The 5762-nt window shown below is 35.5% G+C and overlaps 1 pseudogene; it reads left to right on the forward strand.

Annotated features, from left to right (window-relative positions):
• Positions 1-1596: 1596 nt before the first annotated feature.
• LOC109446453 (small ribosomal subunit protein eS6 pseudogene) lies at positions 1597-2349 on the forward strand (annotated as a pseudogene).
• Positions 2350-5762: the final 3413 nt, after the last annotated feature.

The following is a 5762-nucleotide window of genomic DNA, read 5'->3' on the forward strand; positions in this document are numbered from 1 at the left end:
AAGGAGGGAGTGGAATCAAATTTTCAAACTATTGACAGAGAGAAATTATGAGCCAAGAATAATATAACCAACAAAGATATCCTTTTAATATGAAGAAGGAAAGGTCTTTCCAGACATACAGAAGCTGAGGGAATTTTTTAACACATTAACTGCACTTCCAGATATACTGAAGTTGGCTACTAGACCTGAAAGAAAGGAGCAAAAGAATACAAAAGCAGGAATAGTATTATGAATAAACAGAGAGGAGCAGGAACTGCCAACCCCTACACCATGTAAAGCACTATACACTTACACATAACATACAGGGTAAAGAAGAGAAAAACACACTTAAAAAAAACAAACAAAAAAAAAAACAGGAAAAAGGAAACTTACTACTACAGCACAGAAATCAACTCTTAGCATAAATAGGGATAATTTGTGACAGCAAAAACATAAAAGGTGACAGAGTAAATGTCTGAACCAACACAAAGGAATGGAGAAAGTAAGCATGGTGAAGAAAATAGAATACTCTATATATGAATTTTTTTAAAAGATAATATTAACGGTAACCACTCAAAATAATCCAGAACTGAAATATATATAACATAAAAAAGGAGAAGCAGAGGGAAAAATCATAGGATACCACCACACTGAAATAATAGATAACAACAAGAAGGCAAAGAAACAATGGCGACTCCATCCTACCAGAAAGCCAGACAGAATGATAGGAAATCCTCAGACATCAATAACCACCCTAAATGGATATGTCCTGAATTCACAGATAAAAAGGCACAGAGTAGCAGATTTGATAAAAATAAACAGCAAAAAACAAAAACAACAACAACAACAAAAACTAAACCAAACCATATGCTGCCTCCAACAGACACAACTCAGCTACAAGGACAAATATAGACTCAAAGTGAAAGGGTGGGAATTGACATTCCAAGCAAATGGTATTCAGAGAAAATTAGGTGTAGCTATACTGATATCAGATGAAACAGACTTCAGTATAAAAAGATAAAAATTGACAAAGTTGGATATTTCATAATGATACAGGGTACTATACAACAAGAAGACGTAGCAGTCATCAATATTTATGCCCGCAATAAGGCAACACTGAAACATACAAAGCAACTACTAACAACTAAAGGGAGAAATTGACCACAACACAATTAGAGTAGGGGACTGAAATAGATCATTGACAGCTATGCATAGAGCATCCAAACAGAAAATAAATAAAGAAATAGCAGCCCTAAATGACACATTAGATGAAATGGACATAATTGACATTTATAGAGTACTTCATCCTAGAACATCAGACTATATATTCTTTTCTAGAGTACATGGAGCATTATCAAGGATTGACCATATATTGGGAAACAAAACTAACCTCAGCAAATTTAAGAAGGTTGAAATCATACCAAGCATATTCTCTGATCACAAGGCTTTGAAATTGGATACCAACTGCAAAAAGAAAGCAGGAAAAACAAAAAATACATGGAAATTAAACAAGATACTTTTAAAGAATAACTTGATCAAAGATTAAATAAGAGGAGAGATCTAAAGATACATAGAGCTCTTTTTTGTGGTGACTCGGAGGCTGCTGGCTGCTTCAGGATGAAGCTGAACATCTCTTTCCCAGACACTGGCTCTCAGAAACTCATTGAAGTGGATGATGAACACAAACTTCGTACGTTTTATGAGAAGCATATGGCCACAGAAGTTGCTGCTGATGCTCTGGGTGAAGAACAGAAGGGTTATGTGGTTCGAATCAGTGGTGGGAATGAAAAACAAGGTTTCCCCATGAAGCAGGGTGTCTTGACCCATGGCCGTGTCTGCCTGCTCCTGAGTAAGGGGCATTCCTGTTATAGACCAAGGAGGACTGGAGAAAGAAAGTGCAAATCTGTTCGGGGTTGAATTGTGCATGCCAATCTGAGTTTTCTCAACTTGGTTATTGTAAAAAAAAAAGGCGAGAAAGATATTCCTGATCTCACTGATACTACTGTGCCTCGTCGCCTGGGGCCCAAAAGAGCTAGCAGAATTCACACACTTTTCAATCACTCTAAAGAAGATGATGTCTGCCAGTATGTTGTGAGAAAGCCCCTAAACAAAGAAGGTAAGAAACCTAGAACCAAAGCACCCAAGATTCAGTGTCTTGTTACTCCACGAGTCCTACAACACAAACGTTGACATATTGCTCTAAAGAAACAGCGTACTAAGAAAAATATGGAAGAGGCTGCAGAATATGCTAAACTTTTGGCCAAGAAAATGAAGGATGCCAAAGTAAAACGCCAGGAACAGATTGCCAAGAGATGCAGGCTGTCTTCTCTGAGAGTTTCTACCTCTAAGTCTGAGTCCAATCAAAAATGAGATATTCTAAGAGTAACAAATAAATAAGATCAGACATCATTTAAAAAAAAAAAAGAAAAAAAAAGATACATAGAAACAAATGAGAATGAAAATATATCCTATCAAAATTTTTGGAATGCATAGAAAGCAATTTTAAGAGGGAAATTTATGTCATTACTGGCCTATCTCAAGAAGGAAGAAAAGTCCCAGATAAATAACCTTACATTACACCTTAAAGAACTAGAAAAAAAGAAGAAATGAAACCCAAAGTCAGCAGAATGAAGAAAATAATCAAAACAAGAGCAGAGCTAAATGAAATAGACAAGAAAAACACAGTGGAAAATTAATGCAACAAAGAGCTGGTTCTTTGAAAGATCAATGCAATTGACAAACCCTTGGCTAGACTCACTAAGATAAAAAGAGAAAAGACACACACACAAAAAAAATCAGAAATGAAAGAAGAAGTTACACAGATGCCACAGATATACAGAGGATCATCCAAGAATACTACGAAGGACTATATGCCACCAAATTCAATAACCTAGAAGAAATGGATGTGTTCTAAAAAGCATATAGCTTTCCTAGGCTGAATCACGAAGAATTGGAAAATCTAAAAAGCCCAACCACCAGTAAGGAAATTGAATCAGTCATCCAAAACCTTCCCCAAAGCAAGTATCGGACTAGATGGCTTCACTAGTGAATTCTACCAAACATCCAAAGAGGATCTAAAACCCATCCTCCTCATAATCTTCCAAAAAATTGAAGAAGAGTAATATTCGTAACTCATTTCATGAGGCCAACATTATCCTGTTACCAAAACGTGGTAAGGTTAACACACACACACACACACACACACACACACACACACACACACTAATATCTCTGATGGATATAGATGCAAAAATCCTAAACAAAATTCTAGCAAATCCAATGCAACACTGCATTAAAAAGGTTATACATCACAAGCAAGTGGAGTTTATCCCAGGGACACAAGGATGGTTCAACATATGCAAATCGATCAATGTGATACACCACATAAATAAAATAAAGCACAAAAAACATATGTTTATATCAATAAATGACAAAAAAACATTTAACAAGATACAACATCCATTTACGATTAAAACACTTAATAAAATGTGTATAAAAGGAAAATACCTTAACATAATAAAGGCCATATATTTCAAACCTTCAGCTTATATCATAATTAACAGTAAAAAACTGAAACCCTTTGCTCTGCCTTCAGAAACAGTATAGGGTTCTCCCCTGTCTCCTCTGACTTTCGACGTAATATTGGAAGCTCTAGCCAGAAAAATCAGGCAAGAGAAATGAACAAAAGGTATTCACATAGTGAATGAATAATTTAAATTCTCACTTTTTGCAGATGATGATCTATATATAGAAAACCATAAAGACTTCACCAAAAAGCTATTGGAAACAATAAACGAATATAGTAAATTTGCCAGCTACAAAGTCAATGTATAACCTGAAATCTACGTAACTTTACTAACAATTGTCACCCCAATAAACTTTAATTAAAAAATAAATCAACATACAATAGTCAATTGCATTCCTATATACTAACAATGAAACATCATAAAAAGAGATTTAACAAAACAAATCATTTAGCAATTGCAACAAAAAGAATAAAAAAGTTAGGAAAAACTTTAACCAAGCATGTGAAAGACCTGTATGCTGAAAACTATAGGACATTTTTAAGATAGATTGAAGAAGACACAAAGAAATGGAAAGACATTCCATGTTCATGCAGGAGAACTAACTTAGTGAAAAATGGCCATATTACCCAAAGCAATATACAGATTTAATGCAATCCCCATCCAAATCCCAATGGCATTTTTCAAAGGAAAAGAACAAAAAATCATCAGATTTGTTTGGAACCACAAAAGACCCCGAATAGCCAAAGCAATCTTGAGAAAAGAGAACAATCCTGGAGGTATCACGCACCCTGATTTTAGCATGTAATACAGGGCAACAAGAATCAAAACAGCATGGTATTGGCAGAAAAACAGACACAGACCAATGGAACAGAATTGAGTACCCAGAAATAAAACCACATAAATATGGATAGACATTTTTTGACAGAGAAGCAAAAAACATGTAATGGAGAAAAGACAGCCTCTTCAATAAATGGTGCTGGCAGAATTGGAAAGCCACGTGCAAAAGAATGAAACTGGACTGCTATCTGTCACCATGTACCAAAATTAATTAAAAATGGTTCAGAGACTTAAGCATAAGACCTGAAACAATAAACTGCATAGAAGAAAACATAGGAATTAAAGTTATAGACCTTGGGTTAAAAGAGCATTTTATGAATTTGATTCCAAATGCAAGAAAAGTAAAAGATAAAATAAATGAGTGGGACTATATGAAACTTAAAAGCTTCTGCACAGCAAAAGAAACCATGGACAAAATAAAGAGGCAACCAACTGAATGGGAGAACATTTTTGCAAACAGTGCCTCCAATAAAGGGCTACTATCCAAAATACACAAGGAACTCATGAAACTGAACAACAAAAACAAACAAACAACACAATTGAAAAATGGGCAGACAACCTGAAGAGACATTTCTCCAAAGAGGATATATAAATGGCAAATAGACACAAGAAAAAATGCTCAACATCACTAATCATCAGAAAAATGCAAATAAAAACCACAGTGAGTTATCACCTCACCCCAGTTAGAATGGTTATCTTCAAGAATACAAATAGTAACAAGTGTTGGAGAGGTTGTGGAGAAAAAGTATCCCTCATACACTGTTGGGGGGAATGCAGACTGGGGCAGCTGCTAAGGAAGGCAGTGTGGAGGTTCCTCAAAAAATTAAAAATAGAATTACCGTATGACCGAGCAATCCCTCTCCTGGGTATCTACCCAAAAAATCTGAAAACATTGTACATAAAGACAATTGAGATCCAATGTTCATTGCAGCCTTATTTCTGGTGGCCAAGACATGGAAACAATCAAAATGTCCTTCGATATATGAATGGATAAAGATGTTGTGGTATATATACACAATGGAATACTATTCGGCAGTGAGATAAGAGGAAATAGGACCACTTGCGACAACATGAATGGATCTTGAGATTATAATGCTAAACGAAATAAGTTAGACACAGAAAGCAGAGAGCCATATGATTTCACTGATATGTAGTATATAAACCAAAAACAGCAAAAGAACAAGACAAACAAATGAGAAACAGAAACTCATAGATACAGAGAATAGTTTAGAGGTTACTGGAGGGTCGGGGGGAGGAGGGTGGTAGATGAGGGTAAAGGGGATCAAATACATGGTGATGGAAGGAGAACTGACTCTGGGTGTTGAACGCACAATGGGATTTATAGATGATGTAATACATAATTGTACACCTGAAATCTATGTAACTTACTAACAACTGTCACCCCAATAATCTTTAATT

Source organism: Rhinolophus sinicus, chromosome 18 (assembly GCF_057876585.1).
Source record: "Rhinolophus sinicus isolate RSI-liver-muscle chromosome 18, RSI-T2T, whole genome shotgun sequence".
Classification (NCBI taxonomy): domain Eukaryota; kingdom Metazoa; phylum Chordata; class Mammalia; order Chiroptera; family Rhinolophidae; genus Rhinolophus; species Rhinolophus sinicus.